Source organism: Pinus tabuliformis, chromosome 4_1 (assembly GCF_031772625.1).
Source record: "Pinus tabuliformis cultivar Carrire ecotype Pingquan chromosome 4_1, CPIR1, whole genome shotgun sequence".
Lineage (NCBI taxonomy): Eukaryota > Viridiplantae > Streptophyta > Pinopsida > Pinales > Pinaceae > Pinus > Pinus tabuliformis.
The window spans coordinates 637,850,356-637,873,052 of NC_142303.1; positions in this window are offsets into that span (position 1 = coordinate 637,850,356).

Below are 22,697 nucleotides of genomic sequence, written 5' to 3' on the forward strand. Positions count from 1 at the left end.
ACAGAACCGGAGATGGATCAGGAAATGACCCAAAGTGAGATGGAACTGGAGGAAAATGAGCTCCAGGAGATTCTTGATAGAGAACACCTAGATCTGGAGGGGTTCTTAATTCAGGGAACAACCGGGGGGGTAGAATCGTTACCTCAAGAAGAGTTCAATAGAATACAGTAGTTGTATTTATGGAGAACTCAGGCTAAGGGATCGGAGGGGGAAACAAACATTGGCAGGCAGAGCAATGAAGGAGTGAAAACGATAAAAATGACTCTGGGTTTAGCACCCAGAAACCCAGGAAAGAAAAGAGGTAGGAAAAAGCAGAACGAGCTATTGATGGAATGTGGAAAGCTCATGATAGACTCAGGTAAGATGAAAGATCTAGCCAGCTACTCTTTTACTAATCTTTAAATATGAAGTTTACATCTTGGAATATTAGAGGTCTAGGCAGTAAAAGAAAACAGAGAATGCTTAGTAATAGACTGAAACATGAAGCTCCAGATATAATTTTTATCTAGGAAACAAAATGTTCCATTCAAAAGTTAAGACATATACATAGCAAATGGCTCAGTAGATTTGAGTTTCTAGAAGTAAAAGCAGAAAATTCAGCAGGAGGTATTCTCACTCTCTGGAATCCCCAAAGAACAAACATAATAGATGCTGAGGCATCTAGGAATTATTTATCAGTGGTCATTCAGCCTGTTGGGGATAGGGAAACCTATCTAGTCACGAATGTTTATGGCCCTCAAAGGATAGATGAAAAACTCCGGTTTATAGAATCCCTTGTGGATCTCAGGGACAGACATGCAGAAATACCTTGGATCATGGGAGGGGACTTCAATATGATCAAATCACTTTCGGAGAAAAAAGGGGGAACCAGAACTCTAAACAAAGACTCTTTGGCCTTTCAAACCTTTACAAATAACATGAAGCTAGTGGACATGGAGACAAATAATGGCTGCTTTACATGGAATAATAAAAGAGGAGGAGAGTCTCAGGTAGCCTCCAAGTTAGATAGATTCATAATCTCTGAGGACCTTATGCTAATAGATAAGGAAATAATAGTGAGGGTTCTCCCCTTTGGAGGCTCTGATCACTGGCCGGTGCAAATGGAGATTCAGGGCATAGGGACACCTCGGAATAGACCCTTCAGATTTGAGAATATATGGCTTTCTCACCTAGAATTTATGAGCAATATTGAAAAATGGTGGGCAGAAGATTTGCAGATTCAGGGAACAAAAATGTTCCTTCTACACAAGAGATTAAAGCACATCAAGATGAGACTCAAAGATTGGAACAAGAGGGATCTTGGCAATATTTTTGTTGAAAATAAAATGCAGGAACTCAACCAAGTCATGATCAAGGAAGGCTTTGATAAAGATAAAAATGAGAAAGTCGAGAAACATCATCAAGACTGGGATAACTTGTGCAATTTTGGAGACAAAAGTCCCGAGTTCAATGGCTAAAAGAGGGAGAACACAATACCAGATTTTTTCACAGATCCACCATGGCCAACAGAGCTCACAACAGGATCTCTTCGATCAAGGATGAAGAAGGGTAGTTTCATCAATCCCATGAGGGCATAGAAGCTGTGTTTGTTCATCACTTCCGAGGCATAGCCCAGGAGACTAACCCAGTAACAGATCATTTCATTAGGGACTTGACAAGACATATTCCTAAGCTGGGGTCCAGAGAGGACAATTTCAACCTTAACAGACCAGTGACTGAAAAGGAGGTCAGTGAGGTCCTCAAAGATATGCAAAATGGCAAAGCACCAGGCCCAGATGGCTTTAATGTGGATTTCTTTAAAGCCTGCTGGAATATTGTTAAACATGATATATTGAGGGTTGTGGAGGATTCCAAGTTGAACAAGACTATTTTGAAGGTGCTCAATACCTCCTTCATATCCTTGATTCCAAAACAGGACAATGCTCAAACTCCGGAAAGGTTTAGACCCATCGCTTTATGCAATGTGGTCTACAAGATAATATCCAAGGTAGTGGCCAACAAACGCAAACCTTTGCTTCCTTCTCTAGTATCGGGGGAACAATCCGATATGTTGAAGGCAAACAGATTCTAGACAACATCATTGAAGCTCATGAAGTGGTGCACTCGTTAACTAGCAAAAGGAAAGATGGAATGATCATGCAACTGGATATAGCCAAAGCATATGACAAAGTAAACTGGTCCTACATCAGGAAAGTGCTCATGGTATTCGGTTTTTTTCATAACTGGGTCAGATGGGTCATGACCCTCGTGAATTCTTCTAGGTTTTCAATTCTGGTCAATGGCTCTCCCTCAGAGATTTTTCTTCCTTCAAGAGGCCTCAGACAGGGATATCCACTCTCACCCTTTCTCTTCATCCTCATGATGGAAGGACTTGATCGTTCTATCAAGCAAGCTAGAGTAATGGGTAAAATCCAAGGTCTTCAACTTACGGAGAATGGACAGGTTTTGACTCACCAACAATTTGTAGATGACACCTTGTTACAAGGTGTCCCCATAGTCAAGGAGGCTTTCGTGTACAAACAAATTCTGAATGACTTTGCCAGGGCAACATGTATGGAAGTTAATCTTTCCAAATCAAAAATATTTTTCTTTAATACCAATATTGCTATTCAGAAAAACATCTCCAGAATTCTTGGCTTTCAAAGGGATTCCCTCCCTTCTAAATATTTAGGAGTGCCTCTAACTGCAAAACCTTTGCATAAGAGCATTTGGGAACCGTTGATCAATAAGATGCAGGATAAAGTCAGAAAATGGACCATCAGATCTTTAAATCTGGCTGGTAGATTAGTGCTAACAAAGTCGGTGCTCCAATCTATCCCAGTTTTTATGCTTTCAGCTCTCCCAGCTCCAAAAGGAGTTTTGCAGCAATTCAGAAACATCCAAAGAGACTTTCTATGGGGCAAGGAGGAGACAAGAAAGAAATGGGCCTTAGTCTCTTGGGAAAAGATATGTAAACCCAAGAACCTAGGGGGCCTAGGCTTGGATGACCAGGAGATTCTCAGCAATGTTCTAGGGGCCAAACTCTGGTGGCGTTGGGTTAAAGATCCAAAGGCTCAATGGGAAAGTATCTGGAAAGAAAAATATGCCAGCTCTTGGCACCACACTGATCTCATAAGGATGTCTGGAAATATAAGGGGCTCATCCATCTAGAACAAGGCCTGGGAGAACAGAGGCTTAGTACAAAGAAACAGTTTTTGGGAAATCAGAGAGGGTGATCTTGCACTATTCTGGGAGGATAAATGGCAACAAGAACCAACACTGTTAAAAGAGGACTTTTTGGACCTTAAGCATGAAACAGATAACCAAGGATTAACAAAGGTAAAAGATTTCTGGGACCACACCAACAATTCAAGCAAATGGAGAACTTGGAGAAACATAGACTGCAGGGATAACAGGCCCCTGATAACAAAAGCAGAGGCACTCATGAGAATATTGGAACAAAGAATGATTTTAGTAACTGTGGGGTAGGACCAACTAAGATGGGGCAACAATAAAGAAGGCATCTTTAATATTAAGGAGGCTAAAGGTTTTCTCCTTGGGCTAGAGTCCCAAGCCCCAGACAGAATCTGGCAGAACCTATGGAGACACCAGGGGTGGATGAAGATTAAACTCTTCATGTGGCTGGTGCATCACAAGAAAATCTTGACTTGGGACAATATTCAGAAAAGAGGTATCATAGGGCCTTCTAGATGCCAGCTCTGTGAAACCCAAGAGGAGACAATGGAACATCTTCTCAATAGTTGCACTTTTACTTCTAGGTTATGGGATACTTTTGCCTCCATTTTCCAACAAACCGATAGGGACAAAGAGAGCATCATTAACACCCTGAGCAGCTGGAGAAAAAATTTCTCAGACAATGGAGTTCTTAACTGTGCTTGGGCTCTCATGCCAAGCTTCATTATATGGAATGTCTGGAAAGAAAGAAACAAGAGAATATTCAAAAATGAAAAGAATCCATCTCTTTGCCTGTTTGAGCAGATCTTAAAACAGCTCAAGGAAACGGTTGGTACCACAGTGAGGAATCTCCCCAACAATCCTCCCTCAATGGCTGAAAAGAGAATTCTCAGGCAGTTGGGGATGCAGGGGCTCATTCCACATGGTCTGGACAGGAAAGTTATCCTAAAGGAAATAGAAAAGGATTTCTGGCATCCTCCCCCGAAGGGTTTTTTGAAATACAACATAGATGGAGCTTCAAAAGGCAACCCAGGAACTGTGGGTTTTGGAGGGGTTCTACGAGATGAATATGGGAGCATTCTCTTCCTCTTTCATTGTCATTTAGGAAAAGCCACTAACAATATGGCGGAATTAATGGCTATGGAGCAATGTTTAGAATTTCTAAAACAGGGCAACTACCTAAACGTGATTATAGAAGCGGACTCTGAGTTAGTCATTCACTCGGTCAAGAGAATCAGTTATGGAACAGAGCCGGAGAAAGTCTCAAATCACTAGAGATTAATCCAGGTTTTCCAAAGAATTCAGTGTCACCTGCAGGGACTACGCACGGTAAGATTCAACCACGTCCGTAGAAAGGCCAACAAACTGGCAGATATACTGGAAAATCAAGGTGTAAGATGCAATGAATGCAAAGTTTCTATGGGATAGCAAGCAGTGCCTCAGGGCAGTCTTAAAATTCATTGTTATAACCAAGTGGAAGAAGATAGAGAACTGTACCGAAACAAAGCCATGGAAGCAAGGTCTCTATGATTTGGACTATGTATATGTCAAAAATATTGGTCAGACAGGTCTTAGGAGAATGGCAGGCCTGGGGTGAAAGGCAAGCCTTGGTCTGCATCAGTAGTATGGGTAATTTCAACCTTAGTAATCTCTGGTGTTTGGAGAACAGGTTTCTCAGTTTGGTAGGTGGTCGCCCTGAGGAAAACTCAGCACGAATTCTAGTTTTGGGTTCAGGAATTCGGGCTAGAAGATGCAGGACAGGGATCAAGTCTTTTACGACAGCCGTAATACACCTTCTTCCCCTCCTCAGGAGACAAAACCGCTTTCCGAGTGGTATTTGTTTGATCGCTCCCCTCTCAAGTAGGAAGTGGTTTTCGCATTTTGGGAGCGATCCCATACAGCATCTGACACATGGCGGGGGGCTGGGTTTGTAAACCGCCCATATCGCACGCTAAATATCGGCATTTTGGGCAGCTCAATAGTTATTTTAACCATCGGATTTTGAGGCAGGGATCAACGATCAGGATTGATCGTGCAGTTTTGTGGGGTCGGGGAGTTAAGTACAGTTCGCCTTCTCGGTGCGAAATTCTCCTCCGCCGTTGGATTAAGAAGTGGATTGGAAGGTCATGATTAAAAGGATAGGTTTAGTGAGTGATGGCGCGGGCAATCGCTCAGATTGTCATTAGTCCAGCCATTCTTTCAGCACAAATAGGGTTTTTATTCCAAAGTTTTTGTCGGTTATATGTATTGGGTTGGGGGAACATGCCTTTGGCGGTTAGCACCCTTGTTCTGAGTCCACATTGTCGGGTGGACAATTTTAAACTATGTAAATTATTTTTGGCTTAATGATATAGAAGGAACGACTCTTGCTTTAGCAAAAAAGAAGTTGAGAAACAACCAAGTCCAAGTGGAATCATTGTATAGCAAGTGAAGAAACGATGGAGTTTATATAAGTAGTATCCAAGTGGGGTATTGTTGAGCATGGAGCCTAATTATATTTATGATTGTTCAATTTTTTTTTTTCATCTGCGTTGGGTCCCTGTTTCATTCTATGTCTCTCTTGTTTTATGCATTTTTATATTTTTGTTTCCACAATATTTTGTGTATTTCATCACTCCATTAATTAATTTCTAACAGGTGCCATATATCGAGTGGGTCCCAGTGAACGTGGTTATGTGGCAATTATGTGCCTTTTGGTGATCATAGGCCTTCGAGGATTTTAACACTACAAAAATCCACTATGGACAAGTGTTGGTTATATGTTTAATGGTTGGAATGAGTTGGCAGCTCTTGGGCACTGTGTGCCAAATTTGGAAAATATGTCAATTTGGCTCTTCACCGGAAATTGACTATGTGATCATGGATGAATCGAAAACTAGGACCAAAAATTGACAGACTGATCTAATGAAGTCAATAGAGACTACATATATCGTTGGATCAAGTAATGAGGATCATGACTTGCAGAAATAATTAATGGAGATCATACCAAGCTCAGAGGAGCCATGTTGGAGTACATTTCGAGCTCCGTGAGCAATTAATAAGCATGGAGAGCCTCCTTGAGTGTGCAGGTTAACTAAGATTTAATTCTCAATATGGAGAATCACACAAGTGCCCATTCTCTAAATTGATTTTGTTCCAGCTGTAGTTGTTGAGTAGCTAAGTGGAGAAAAATGCTCAGGATCCCATGCTCAAATTTTAATATGGTCGTAGTGGCAAGTAGCCAGATGTTGCAATAGTATGGAGAGCCATTCACAGAGTACACACTTGGGAAACATGAATAGAAGATTGATGGTTAACACGGACTGCATCATTTATTTTGTTACAATGGAACAAAATCAAGGATTATAGTGGAGCAATAGTGGGACAACAACATTGTTGAGAGAGAGCTAAGTGGAGAGATTTGTGTGAGAGTGGACTGCTGAGGAGAGGCCAAGTATGGTTTCACTGAAGAAGAGGGTCGAGAGCATAAAGCTATGTCTAAGGGTTGTTAAGAAGAGGTTGAGTGAGTGTAACACCCCCTCCCAGTTCTACCCAAAGTAACCATGCCAATCGGGGTAAACATGAGGAGAGATGTTACTACAATCAGATTCGAGCTCCTATGTCACCTTAAGGATAGTCATCCAACATCATCAACAGAACCCTTAAGACACAAGTCAACCACTCAAGAAGCCTATCCTTGGTTCCTACTGCTATTATGCAGCTTTTAGGCCATATTCTCTCTCATGATATGGGCAAGGGAGCGGCCAACAACCTAAAGTCACTCTCACAAGCTTTCCTGCCAATGACTATGGACCATAATTGCCAGTTCTGTGCCATCGACTTCGGGATTTAAGCCACTTTTCTAGCCCAGAATCTTGGCCTCTGCCCAGAACTTGTTGTAATTTCCAGAATTCATTAAAAGCATAATAACAATGTTGATCAATAAAAAATCACCCTCAAGACTAGGCTTGAGAATCCCCAACCGGGACTGACATTTTGTCAAACGCTTGCATCAATGCAACCTATCAGTCTAGGATACAAGACAAAGAATAAATGAGTGAAACAACCTATGAAACATAACTAGAAGGATCACCTCCTTCTCCATTTAACTACTACATCAACATCCATCCATTTAATGGTTACAAGTAGATATATGAAATAACCATGACATGAACCAGTCTTTCAACCATGCTTGTAACTAGCATAAAACCATATAAATATCAGAGATAAGGCATCCATTATATCCACATATAAATTAGTGAAAAAGTAAGAGAACTTAGCTTTTATTAATCATAGGAAAATCCAATCAGGCTCAAGACTTCCACGTACCACCTGACCATAGACATGGCCGAACCAAATCTCTCTTTTAGCCAGTCACCCTTGTGCCATATTCCAAGCATGAATGTGGGATCTCATAGAAAAACCAATCCAATAACAACCAGTGGAATCCAGAGGTTAAACCACCTCCACCCTCATCCAACCTTTATCACACCAAAATTGGTGCTCCAATCACAACCGAACAGAACTTGAAATGCCATATGGAATCCATCACTATCCTTGAGGAATTTTCTGTCTCCTTGACTCTCAAGATTAACTGCAATCCAAACCCGAATCACTAGGCCCTAAACCGAGACTACTCCCTTAGGCTTTACCTTATATCCCACCAAAATCGGTCAAGGGATTCATAGGCCTTTGGGAATGAACCTTGAGACCACCTCTACCCTGGATTCTGAAATCCATCCAGCAATTCCAAAGTTCCAAAACTAAAATAAATATCCCAACATTGCTATGAAACCAGCTCATAAAAATATAGAAAATATAGATCAACACCTTAGAAATAAGCCTCTTTGAGGGGGAAACCTCCTTTACATTACACAAATGAATAATTCTTGGATGATACAAATGACAAGACCTCCTTTTTGTATATATGAGTCTAAGGGGTCATAATATAATCAGAGTTGACAAAACAATAATAATGTAAGGGCACAATAATAACAATATGGGGACTACATGGGCACAACAATATAATAAGGGGGTTGTACTAATAACAATAAGGGGTTACACTAGTAGTATAGGGACCTAACATGCCCCTCTCCTTCAAAAAGAGTTGTCCTCAACTCTTGAGTAGTTCTTGATGCTTCTGTATAAATTCTTGTCCTCCAATGTGGAATCTTCAGCGGGTTCGTTCTTCCACTTGATGAGATACTTTGAAACTGATCTATTTCATAGTTGTCAATTTCTTGGTTCTGTGACTGCTTCAGATTCCAATATGATTTTTCCTGCCTTGTCAAGTTATCGCAATACTGTTTGAACTGGGATCTTCTACAACCTTGGAATGATTTCCCACTCCTTTGAGCATATGGATATCTGTAAGGTTTGATGTTTGGAGGAACACTTCCTGGAATCAGATGAACAGCATGATCATGATCACGAATAGGTAGGAGGCCTTTGGGAGTCTCAAATACCTTGGAATGATTGTCTAAAACATTTTGGAGATCTAGAGAAATACATGATTTCGATGTGGGATCCTCTAGTGAACGTAATTGTGCAATTACGCCCCATTGTTCTTTATTTAGAAGCTTTTTCATGCTATTAAGGTTGATTATCTTTCCAGGTTTCCCTTTGATACCCCTCAATTCAACTTCCTTTCCTTCCCAAAAAAATTTCAAGAAAAGTTCTTGAAAATTAAAAGCTATCGTACCCAAAGATTGTAGCCATTGGACTCCTAGTAAAACATCAACACCACCCATTGGAATGGAAAGAATTGGTCTATTCAATACATATTTTCCCATGGATAGATTGATATTATGGCACTTTCCAGAGCAATTTATGGTTCCTCCACTTGCAACCATCACTTGACACTCTGGTGCTGGATATAGGAAGAAGTTCAATTCCTTGGCTATCTTGCAATGAATAAAATTATGGGTACTGCCTGAGTCAATCAACACTATTACCTTTTTCTTCTTGATATGTCCTTCTATCTTGATAGTTTGAGGAGTGGTAATTTCTTCCAATGCATCACAGGATACAGTCAGATTCATTTCTTGATGCTCGATGTGATTTTTCAATTCTTGAACATTTTTCTTCTTGATATGTCCTTCTCTATTAATAGTTCGAGATGTGTTAATTCTGGCCACTGCATTACAAGATATGGTCGGATTCATTTCTTCTTTCTTGATGTGATCTTTCACTTATTGAACCTTTTTCTTCTTGATATGTCCTTCTATCTTGAGAGTTTGAGGAGTGGTAATTCTTTGCAATGCTTTACAAGATATGGTCGGATTCATTTCTTCTTTCTCTAGGGTGGTTTACTGGTGTATATCCTCTTATTTTGATGTTTCTTGATCCTTTTCTTCCTCCTCTTCATAATCTATGTAAAATAATTTCTTCTCAGCACACTTATGACCTTTAGTGTATTTGTTATCACAATTGTAACAAAGCCCTTTTTCTTTTTTTCTTCCAATTTTTGTGGTGTAAAAATTATAGGTTGTGGAAGGCTAGGAGAAAAAACACTTCCATAATTATAGTCATGAGTGGTGGGATTCCTTGTTTCCATAATTTCTCTTTCAATTTTTCTTGCCAACCTGAATGCCTTCTCCAATGAATCAGGTTCCCAAAGACGAACCTCATGTTGAATGTTATCCTTTAAAGTCCCTATGAAGACATCAACCATTTTCTTCTCTAGAATATCATTTGCCCTTATATTCAATTTTTGGAAGTCCTCAATATGCTCTGCCATTGAACCCTTTTGTTTGAGATTTATCAATTGGCTAAAGAAGGTGTTTCTCTTTGTATCCATATAATGTGTTATCATTTCCTTCGTGAAAATTGACCAAGTGACAAGTGGTTTACGAGAACAAAGCCCTTTATACCATAAAAATTGATTCAGTTCTAAATAATTAGATGCAATACGTACCTTTTGTAACAGTGGTACACCATGTAGATCAAAATAGTTCTCCATATGTAGTATCCAATTTACCGGATCCTTGTCATCAAACTTCCTCATATCGCCTTTTCTTGATTTTGGGAGCTTGATCTTGAAATGACTGTAACTTTGTAATATGGGATCTTCCAGTTCTGAAGTTGTGACCTATAGTATCCCTCTGCGTCCTCCTTCCAATGCCACCAATCTAATTGAAATTGGATTCTCCAAGAAAGAGTTATGCACAATATGCCAAGATGACCTGATTATATACCTTTTCATAAGATCGAACTTGTATAAAGTGTCGCATGTCACTGTTTTGACCTTCGGATCTGAAAAAGATACAAAGAAAACTACAGTCTGTCCTCTTTCTATAACTTCTTAATAAATTTCAATATGATGCTCAAAACAAAAGTTATGATGATTTTCCCCAAGTCACCTGTTTAAGATGTAACTCAGGAGTCTGCAAAAACCCTAACTTCCTCAGATCATATATCCGGAAATATAGCGAGCCAAGATCTGAAATTCGGACCCAAGGTTCAAACCTATTTCTTCTCAAATGGGTTTTATTTTTAGCTTTTGAAACTTTGTATAGAAAACGGTATAGCGGAAATTCCATGATGACCTGTTTTAGATGAAATTCTGGAGCTTGCAAAAACCATAACTTCCTCAAATCATATCTCCACAAATATAGCGATACAAGATTTGAAATTCAGACCCAAGGTTTAGCGTGATTTCATATCAAATGGGTTTTTTCTTGCTTCTGAAACATCACAGAAACAAAGTTATAGTGCAAATGCCAGAATGTCCTGTTTGGAGCAGCGAAACCCTAGAATCCAAAGCTCTGATACCAAATGTTATGAAACCAACTTACAAAAAGATAGATCAACTCCTTAGAAATAAGCCTCTTTGAGAGGGAAACCTCCTTTACATTACACAAATTAATAATTCTTGGATGATACAAATGACAAGACCTCCTTTCTCTATATAGGAGTCTAAGGGGTCATAATATAATCAGAGCCGACATAACAATAATAATGTAAGGGCACAATAATAACAATAGTGGGCTTCTATGGGGAACAATAATAACAATATGGAGACTACATGGGCACAAAAATATAATAAGGGGGTTGTACTAATAACAATAAGGGGTTACACTAGTAGTATAGGGACCTAACATACCACGGCATCCATAAAAATGCTAGGCTAGGCTTAAATCCACTGTCATAACCTAGAAAAACCATGCCATTGACAACATGATAACCATACACCAACATGAAAGCCATGCATGTCCAAAACAGCTAGGAAATCATGCATGCAAAAGGTTACCTGCAAGTATTCCTGCTGAAGATGCTTGAGTCCTGCCTTCCTTTCCTTGATCCTTGCTTGATTTTCCTTTCTTTTCCTTTCTTTCCCTTTCCTTTTCTCCAAACTAGAGTGCTCCCAGAAAACTCTAAATGACCAAGCGAGTGAGAGAGAGAGAGAGAGAATAATGAGAGAGCTCCAAACTTGAACTTAACAAAGGCCATAAATTGATCCTCAAAAGCTGTTTTATGCATGAGGCCTCTAATTTCTTCATTTTCCATTATTTTCATTCAATTTCCTCCTCACATACAACCTGTGACCTTTTACCTTCCTTTTCTCCTAATTTCCTTTATTTTCATAAATAAATGTGCCAAAAATGCCTTTTTTCCTTTTAATGTCTTTGCCTTAGTCTTTTCCAATTTCTTTAGCCAAAACACACATATAGTGGTGCCCACTAGGATATCTTTGCCCAACATTTAGCTTGGAATAAGTGTCCCTTACCCATGGTCTTGTTTTTCCTTTATTAACTTTTATTACATGAAATTTTCACCAGGGTTGTTACAGTGAGTTTGTGATGCAAACAAGAGGTTGAGAGTGCCTATGCAGAGGAAAGAGGCCAAGAGTGTTGGTGATGTTATGTGAGGCTAAGAGAGCCTGTGGAATATATGAGGGTCGAGAGAATAAGTATGATGTTGTAGTGTGGATAGAGTGTTGTGTGGGTTGTATATGAGTGATTGTAGTTGAGCATAACAGAGGGCAAAAAACAGAGGAGAACAGAGAGTTGATATCAAGCAGTGTGCAAGGAATAGATTGTTTCATGGACTGAGTAGAGAGAAGGCTGCAAAGGAGAAGATAGTTGATATCAGGCAAAGTAGTTGTCATCTACAAAGAACATTAGTTCATTTTTGAGTGTGGGTTGGATCTTGCATATAGGAATTTCGTGCTTCCATCTCTAGTGGGTGTCTAAGAAGTCTTAGGGGTTGGTGCCTCCCACAAGTTGGTGCTTGCATAAATCCAAGGAGATGCAAGTTGGTTCTTGCAACAAATACATGAATTTGGTGCATCAAATGGTGATTTTGGTAAGTTGATCATGTGTCTGCAAAAGAAGGGAGTTGGTGCTTCCTATGATTGGTGGATCACAAGAAAATTGACGTAATAGAGTAGGAGCTCATATTTACATCAATGAAAAAACAAGCTTTGGTGGTTTTTCTCCCGGAAGGGTTTCCATGATAAACCTATGTCTCTAATGTGTATGTTTCTCATGGTGCGTATATTCATGTTGTGATTTTTAATGCTATTAATTATGTGTTGTTGTGGGTTACTTTAATGGTTTCCATGCTTGAATGAGGAAATATAAACTGGAATAAAAAGTTTGAATTAGCCTTAATATTGATCCACCCCCCTCTCAGTATTAACATCGTTTCCAAAAATGATATCGTCAACGAAGGTCTAGCTTGGTGAAGTAAATTTCTCCATGTAATTCATCCAACAATTCATGAATGACAAGAATGGGAAATTTATCTTTAATAGTGAGCTTTTTGAGCTCCCTATAATCTGGAAACATATTCCATGATCCATCCTTATTTTGCAACAATACTACTGGAGCATTAAAAGAAATTTGGCTAGGTTGAATTATACCAACCTCTAGCAATTCTACAAACATATGTTCAATTTCACTCTTTTGGGCATAGGGATATCTATAAGGCCTGGTGTTTGGAGGAATGCTTCCTGGAATCAAGTGAATAGCATGGTCATGATCAAAAATAGATGGGAGGCCTTTGGGAGTCTCAAATAGATTTGAATGATTTTCCAATATTCTTCAAAGATCTGGATACATGGATGATTTCAATGTTTGAACATCTAGTGAGCATAATTTTGGAATTATGCCTTGTTGTTCTTTCTTCAAAATATTTTTCATGCCATTAGAGTTGATTATATTCCTTGATTTCCCTATGATTCCCCTTAATTCAATTTCCTTTCCTTCCCAAGAAAATTTCAAGAAAATTGTTTAAAATTAAAAGCTATCGCCCCCAAATATTGTAACCATTGGACTCCTAATACAACATCAACACCACCCATTGGAATGGAAAGCATTTGAATATTCAATACATATTCCCCCATGGTTAGATTGATATTATGAAACTTCCCTGAGAAATTTATAGTTCCTCCATTTGCAACCATCACTTGACACTCTGGTGTTGGATATAGAAAGCAATTCAATTCCTTGGCTATCTTACAATGAATAAAATTATGGGTACTACTAGAATCGATCAGCACTATTTCCTTTTTTTCTTGATATATCCTTCTATAATGAGAGTTTGCAAAGCAGTAATTCCTTCCAATTCATTACAAGACATGGGTGGTATCATTTCTTCTTTCTTTGTAGTTGGTTCCTCATGCAGATCCTCTTCTTTTGATGTTTCTTGTTCCTTCTCTTGCTCCTCTTCATAATCTATGTAAAATAATTTCTTTTGAGCACACTTATGACCCTTAGTGTATTTTTTATCACAACAATAAATGATCCAAGTGGATATTGATGGCCACCTACCTATTCCACCTAGACCTCCAGTTGATTTCATCTGTTTCCTTGATTATATTAGAATTTTCTATTTTTAGCAGTTTTTCGGGTCCTAAACTTTCGGAGTTGTTTTGGCCCCCTAAATGGAATTTTTTTAGGTCCACAAGAGGCTCATAGCCATAGGCAAGGGCTTGATCCAAATCTTATAGTACTCGGAGATACCTTTCTAATGAGGTATTATACGTGCCAAACAGAGATCATATGACAAGGTTACAATCTCAAGAAGTTGGCTTCCCAACTAACCCCAACAGGGCCCAAAACACTTGGCGTTCCATCTCCTAGGGTTATGGTTTTGGTTGTTTAGGGTTTCCCTTTGTTGTTCTATAATAAAAAGCCCCTTGATCCTCATTGTAACACATTTCAGACGCATGTAGCCACAATGTATCTTCTTAAAGATAAGCTACCATCGCCCGAGCTAGTTTATTTCCATTCTATATGTAAGCATTTTTTAGTTTTTTTATATTAATGAAATGAATATTTAGTTATGTTGCATATATATGTTTATGTTTATCTATGTATTATGTTGTGTTCATACATAATTCTAAATCAGTGGTATCAAAGAGGTTCTCTCTTTCTCTATTTTCTTTGCATGTCCCCAACAAGGTTGGGGTATAAGGAGTTAGAGCTTGAACTAGTTGAAACTCTACAAGGCCAGCCTCGCAAACCCCGATGGCCTCCCATGGTGGAATAAAATAAAGATGAGGGAGCTATAGATACCTTCAAAATATTTCTCAGAGAATCCCTCGAGTGACAAAGGAATGCAATGATGGATAACTTTACCCAAATCCTTCGACATATGTCCACAAGCAACACATCTTCATCTGACAACCACTCTAGAGGCGTCACTCCCTTCAAGGTACAAGTCAACTTTGACATTCCCATATTTTAAGGCTAGATAGATACAAGCACCCCGTAGATAGATTGTTAAATCTATTGGAAGGATATATTTCGGTTCATGATTTTTCCAATAGGTAAAAGATTACTTTTGTACGCCTCAAAGTTTCCCCCCATGTGAAGGGTTGGTGGGAAACCTAATGCAAACAGAGGGACAAGAGAGAACCCTCATTGTTTTCCGCTACACACACTTGGAATTATTTCCGAGATGCCATCAAGGAACAATATTACCCGGTGGGGAGCTATGAGGAAAAGTACATACAATGGACTATGTTGTGGAAGCAAAGGGATCAAGATGTGCATGAGCTGACGAATCTTTTCCATACCTCACGCACAAAATTGGGTATCAAAGATTCTGAGAAAAATATGGTGCTCAAGTACCGCAGTTGTTTGCATAAATACATTCAGGAGGAAATAGAGTTCCTGGACATATCCTCACTTGGTGTAGAAGACTGATATGCTACCAATATTGAGCAAAAATTCAAGTAGAAGAAGAAAGAATTTGGATCTGTGAACCAGAAGCAGAGCAAAGGCACCCCCAAGCCACAGAGCAAAGGGTAGAGTTAGGCCGCGACCCCTTGGGACAACTCCTCAAATCCACAATACAAGAATAATGGGAAGGTAAAGAAAGACAATGGAAAGTGGTGCGAGTTCCATAAAACTCCCATTCACAACACGAATGAATGTCTCGCGAAACAGGAACTGGCGCCCAAGATGAAAGACTTAGAGAAGGATGCATGCTTTGGCTCTGATCCAGAACCCGACAAGGGATCTGACAAGAGAAATCAAACCATTGATGCTAAACCCACTACAATAGTAGCCACCACCAAGCTCAAAAAGGTAGAACCTGAGGATCTAGAGGAGGGGAGCGTCTCTTCCACTTGTAGATGTGGGTAAAGGGTTTGCCTATGCAGTTCATCGTTGACAGCAGGAGCCAGAATAACCTAATCTTAGTTGGGCTCATTAAGATATTGAAGTTGCCAATAACGTTGTACCCAAAGTCTTACACCATCGGGTAGCTACACCAAGGGCGAGATATTTGTGTCAGCTAGTAGTATCACCTCCCTTATAGCATCAAGCCCTTTGCAGACGAGGTCATTGTGTGATGTTTCCCCTCTAGAATTATGTGATGTTTTATTAGGTTAGCCATACATATGGACGTGTCATGTTGTATATGAATCTATACCTCATTCTAATATTATTACTTTGGTTCAGAAATGCTATAGGATAACGGAGGTAGCATCGCCTACCACCCTTTATTTGATCTCTGCTAAACAATACAATAAGATCATTTCCCATACTGGGAAAGTTTTCTTCCTTATGATTCACCCTCATAACAAGGGGAATATTTTGGCCCCATCTGCGGCCTCTAAAGAGGTCTCCTTTGCATGGAAGTAGCAGATGGAAAAGGTCATGGAGGAGTACAGGGACGTCTTCACCTCACCCACATGGGTACCCCTACATTGTCAGGTCAAGCACTCCATCGATCTAACCCTGGGCGCGCTACTACCCAATGGACCAATATACCAATACTTTGTTCTATAGAATGATATGATCAAGAGGCAGATTTAGGAGCTATTGTAGAAAGGGCACATCATTCCAAGTTGATCACCGTTTGGGAGCCTAATTGTGTTGGTACAAAAGAAGGACGGAACCTAGAGGCTTTGTATTAACTATCGGGTGTTGAATAAGATCATTGTTCGAAATAGGTATCCAATACCATAGGTTGATGACCTTCAAGACCAACTCAAGGGGGGGGAATATTTCAAAAATATTGAGTTGAAGTCCAGTTATCACCAAGTACCAATTGAACCATCTGATGTGTGGAAGACTACCTTAAAATCTAAGGAGGGCATTTTCGAATGGTTGGTCATGCATTTTGGGTTGATGAATGCCCCTGCAACTTTCATGTGTCTGATGGATGACATCTTGTGGCCCTTCACCAACTCGTTCATGGTAGTGTATGTTATGCCCCTATACCAATAGGTGTCATATTTCAATTGACTTGGTTTAGCTTCGTAATATGTTCATACCTTTACTTGTTGCAAAGGTTTTCCATATTTGTAAAAACTCAAAAAAAAATTAAAAATGTAAAGAGGGTATACCCTAAAAGAAAAATCAAAGGGTAAAAAGAATAAAAGATGGTCAAAAAAAGAAAGAAAATGAACCCCAACAAAAAGAAAAACCAGGAAAGTGTGCAAGTCTAAATGCCACTACTTTTTACTTTTGTATAATAAAAAATTGTGTGCAGTTTGTCACTTATGCCACAATTCATGAATAGTCAAACAGTTTAAACTTGGCTAGTTCATATTTCAATTTCATGTTTTAGAAATAGAGAATAAAGATCTGACCAAACAGTGTAATCTTGGCAGATAAGTAGATAGGTAGAGTGAAAAAGGAGCTCAAAAGTTTAATCTGAGCCCTTGGATGTAATAAGTGTAGACTTAGATAGGCATCACCATGTAAAAGAAAAGAAATTTTGATAAGGGTTTGCCAGTCTAAGTGCACCCTAATAAAGAAGTAAAAATGCTAGGTTAAAGTAGGTAGGGTAAGTAGATGATGGTTGCAGAATAATATGTGGTGAATGATGATTCTAAATGTGTAAATCTTTTACTTTCATCACAAGGCAAAGGCATGTATCACATGGAAGACACATCAAGCAAGCAAAGTCAAAAATAATTAACTTCCCTTCTCATTTCCCCTAAATTTTCACTAATTTCCCCTAAGTTCCAAGGTATCTATCAAAGTTAGAGGGCTCAAAGTATTTCTCTGACTTTTGGAGGGACCGGACCCTCGGCCCAATAATTTATAATGTCTAAGTACTTAAACCCCTTCATCAATATTCACCCCTTCATAAAATCATTCATTCCCTTAATTTATCTTTTAAAATACAACATTCTACATAAAAACCCTCATTTTCACTTAGCCTAAGTTTCAAATATATACATGAAATGTTTAAACTTAGCGCTTTTTCCATTCATTTGATCACATTAACTTGTAACTTATATTATTTAATTTCCCTATACAAATGTGACCCACTCTCGTATTATTATAACTATATGAAAACCCCAAAGTTCATATATCCCGCCCTTCAGTTAAATATAACCATAATAATGCTGATAATTGGGATTAATTAGTTAATCTGTAACTAATTAAGAACCCCGACCCCGCCATGTTAAACATAAGGATTAATTAACCCCCACGGTTAGTTAATAACTTTTTCGGCCAATCACATCGCCCCGATGTAATTATAAACTTTTAAATTATGTTGGGCCCGCCCTCATTAAAATCCCATCACTACACCTCCCCGATAGCCATTTGATCAAGCCTCGCAGATCCGACGATTGTCATGCATATCGCCCAACCCTCCGCGACCGAACATTAGCATGCAATCGCGAGCGGTTTTCTGAACAGTGCCCTTGCCACGCGTCTCTCACTGTATGGAATCACTCGGTCTAGCCCAAATACTGCCTCCCCTCCATTAGCGGTGCGATGAAAACCACTTACCACCTCCCACTAATGACAAAACATCAAATCATTCACCCGCTGACGCCACCTGTCCAAATCCCGAAACCCGCCAAATTTTTGACTTTGTATAAAAAACAAAAGAAATCAGTTTGTCATCCTATTCTGCGAAAAGCGTATATCCATGCAAACTGAACGTCAAGGTCAACCAGCTCGCGCGCCCAACCGTTAACCACCCTCAAGCTTGCAATTCGACGCTGCTCCGAGTCCGCCATTCACACCCAGTGTACCTGCAATCCATTGCCCGACTCCAAAAATAGGTATTTACCAATTCCCGTCAAGAAACCCTGTGAATATCTGCTTTCCTCTGTAATTAGAACTGAAAACCCAAATTTTATCATAATTCTGTTGCTACGTTCATAATTCAAGTTCCCAAACCCTCTGTTTCACAAAATTTCACTTAAAGAACCCCAGTTTCCTATCTGAATCCACAAGAACTAGAAATGGAAGCCCCTGTTGCCCTAAATATTGCACCCATCAATGCCCCTCACCGTGATTTGGACTATCTGCCTCTAGCAGATAAGGATTTTCAAATAAAAGACTTGAATATTGACAAAAACCACTTGAGAGTATTTTTCCAGTGCCGAGACAATCACTTGAATGTCTATGATACCATAGGACTTTGGGAATCCAATCTCCTAATGTACTTTCTCCCCTCTATGCACATTTTCCATGATATAATCCATTAGTGCCATGCAAATTATGACCCAAACCTCAAAGCAGTGATGTCTCCCAATCAAACAATCCTATTCACAATTACTGTAGACTCAATCAATGAGATGCTTTAGTTTCATCCTAGTCAAGCCCTCACCCCCATTTCCCTTGGAGATTTGCTTGAAAAATCATCTAAATTATCCCAATCTGAACTCAGTCACCTTTGTCAAACTTTTGTGGATAAGAACCATCAACCCAAAGATCCCCCTCCTTATTTGGCAGTTTTCTTCACAGAGATAGGTAAGACTATAGTTGATATGATAGCTGCAGTCATGGGATTCAACACCAGTGAGTATGTGGATGAATTGACCCTAGTATTGATGTCCATTTTTACCCCTGGTCAGCCCCCTGCTGTCAAGTACAACTATGCTGCATTTATTGCTGATAAAATCCATGACCAATTCATGAGACTGGAAAATGAGAAAGTATTCAAGTACTCAACATTCATATATCACCTCATCCTCTACTATTAGTCTGACAGATTCCCATTTTCTGTGAACAAACTTGATACAAAGGGTAATCCAAGGTCTGTCATTTTTTGGACTTCCATCTTCCACCAATATTTTGCTTGCCCTTACTCATATAATGAATTCATTGACCAATTTGTCCACCCAGTGACCACCATGTTGACAAGAAGTCCTCCTCCTAGGATAAGTGATGAAATCAAAAGGATCCTTCAGCTATCAAAACAATACAAGGTAGGTGACTAGTACTTGTACCAGAATCACACAGAGATCAGGATATATGGCTATGAACTTCCTCCATTCAAGCTACCAAAATATGTCCCAATGAGGTTGTTTGCATTGGAGTATTACAGAAAAATGATAAACTCATATCAGATCCACTTTACCAAGGCCAAGAAGAAAGCACAGTTGAGAATCAAGGATCACCTAGGCCCATTTGTCTGCAATAATAGAGAAGCAGGCAAAGTAGTAGAAGAAATCCTAGAAAACCACATGAAATTAAACAAAAGCTTTGGTTGGAAATATGACCCCCACAGTTTCATCTGTGATAGGAGAATGAAAAATAGGTTATCACCTTATTTTCATCACAGAATCCCAGAAATTGAGCAATATGCAAACATGGATGAATGGAGGGAAGGGACTCTTGTAGAGATGGATAGTGATCAGGTCAATGTAGAAAATGTAATGAAAGACCTAGAAAAAACACTTGACCTGGACTCTTGTGAATAGGTACCAGTTGGGACTTCTCAAAAGCCAACACTAGGGACTAGTGCCTCAACAGCAGATACTTCTCAAAGGCACTCATAGGAAACAAGTGCACCACTTGCAGAATCATCACAGGAAAAAGAACAAGGGACCAGTACTCCAGCAACAGGGCAATCAAGCATGTCAAAGCAACCTGAAATCTCTCAAGAACAGGCTCAAACACAGACCCATCCAACTCAAGTTAACATGGAAGATCCCCAGTTTTGCAGACTCCTCTGAATGAGGAAAAAAGTTTAAAAAGAGACAGGGAAGTAGCTACCCCTGCCAGTGGTCCTTCAGACCAGCCTGGTGCTAAGAGGCACAGGCTAAATCCACATTCAGAAGAGGAATATTTTGAAGAAACTACAGGGAGTCTAAGGAAAGAAGGTGCAGACAGTCAGCATACTTTCCCAGTAGGTGGGACACCTTCTAGCTCACAAAGACAAGAGCTGGAAAGACAACAAAGTGCTGAAGTATCATCCTTCAGGCCTTCATCTAACAAGTCCTTAGACATCAAGGAAAAATTCAAAGAAATAAAGGCCAAAAATGAACCGTTAAAGGCCCAAGTCTACAATCAATTTTTGAAGATGGCTCCTACCAATCATACTAGATTAATGTCAGCTTATGACATCAAGGAAGGAAAAATGCAGATGAGCTTTTTAAGCCCAGAGTACAACAGACCTAATCACTTGCAGACTACCTCAAAACTGATTTTGAGGTTTTGGCCAAGGACATACACCCCATAGATCAAATTGAATTGCACAAGCAGATAGGGGAAATGGTGTATTCCACCTTGACAAGTAAAGCCATGATGGCACACAGGTTAGAAAATTCACTGAATAATACTACTGCTCAGCTACAGTTAGAAAGAGCCTCCTCACAGGCAAAAGACAATAGAATTAAATCATTGGAGGAGTTGATTATTGGATTGGGTCATAACCCAAAAGATGTAAAAGCTGTAGAGGCCCTGATAAAAAATAAAAATGAAGATATAGCTGCCCTAAGAAAACAGCTGAAATTTCCACCACTAATGCATCCGCAAACAGCTAAAGTTATTGAAAAGAAAGTTGAAGAAGAGCTTATGGACCTAGTCCTCAAGCTAAATGAACAATTGAAGGAGACTAAGCAAGAATTAGAAAAATCACTAAAAAGCAGGCAGAGTGAGTCGACCTCTCAGCCTCAAAATGTAGTACCAGTGGTTTCCACTGCAGTCCCTTCTACACTTGCAACAACTCTTGCACCTAATGTCCCTCTAGTTACAGCTGAGACTATTGAAGCAACAGGTACAGATACAGGTACAACACAGGTAGGAACTTCAGGTCAGAGCACTGAAGAATTAATTAAGTCCATGGAGGAGATGAAACTCCAAGTTTCTGAACTCCAAAAAGTAAAGGAAAAATTTGTCACCTTGGAGCAGAAATATGATGTGTCAAAGATCAATTTTGCTGAAGAAGTGAGGAAAAATAAAGGCTTGGCTCAACAAGTAAAAACATTGGAAAAGGATCTCACCTTTGAAAAGCCTTTAACAGATATTAGAAAAATTCTATGGACCAACATCACTCAATCAATAAATGATGTCTGGTCATCAATACAGATCATTTTTTAACAAATTGAACTGGTGAAAGTTGCTCTTCAAGAAATTCAAAAAACCAAGGAAGAGCTAGGAGGGAAGCCTGAGGAAGCTATCAGGCTGATAAACTTTTTGAATAGCAGGACCAGGCATCAATTAGAACAACTGAATATTGAAGATAGAACTGGAACCATTCTAGAAATCAAGAAAGTCTTAACCAAAAGGTCTCTAATGCAGAACCTAGAAAGAAAATGTCAGAACATGCAAGAGGACATAGATGAACATGGAAAATTTTAGGGGTGAATTTTCACCCTTGGGCTAAATTAAGGGGTTTTATATTTTTATTGGGCGAATATTTTGTATCATAGTACATTGTTACAAATCGCCTCAAATTTATTTTATAAAAAAAATTAGGTATGGAGGTTAGCCCACCTTATTTTAAGGGAGAGGGTAAAAAAGTAAATTTAGCCCTTGAAATTAGGAGTTACAATCTTCCATTCGCCCTCATTTTCAAGAAAATGTATTTATGATAGTTATAAATAAAAATATAAATACAGTGGAGGTATGGTAAATAAATAAAAACTCTTTTTATACTTACTCCAAAGGTATGGTAAATAAATAAAACCTCTTTTATATTTAGTCCATAACCCTCTTTCTATTTAAGAAGGCTCAAAAACGAGGTTTCATTTAAGTGAATCCTATGGCCCAAATACTATATTTATAAAAGAGGTATGGTGGCTTGATAAAAATATAAATAAACAAGAGGTATGGTAAATAAATAAAACATTTTTTTATATTTACTCCATATGTCACCTTATATTTATGAAC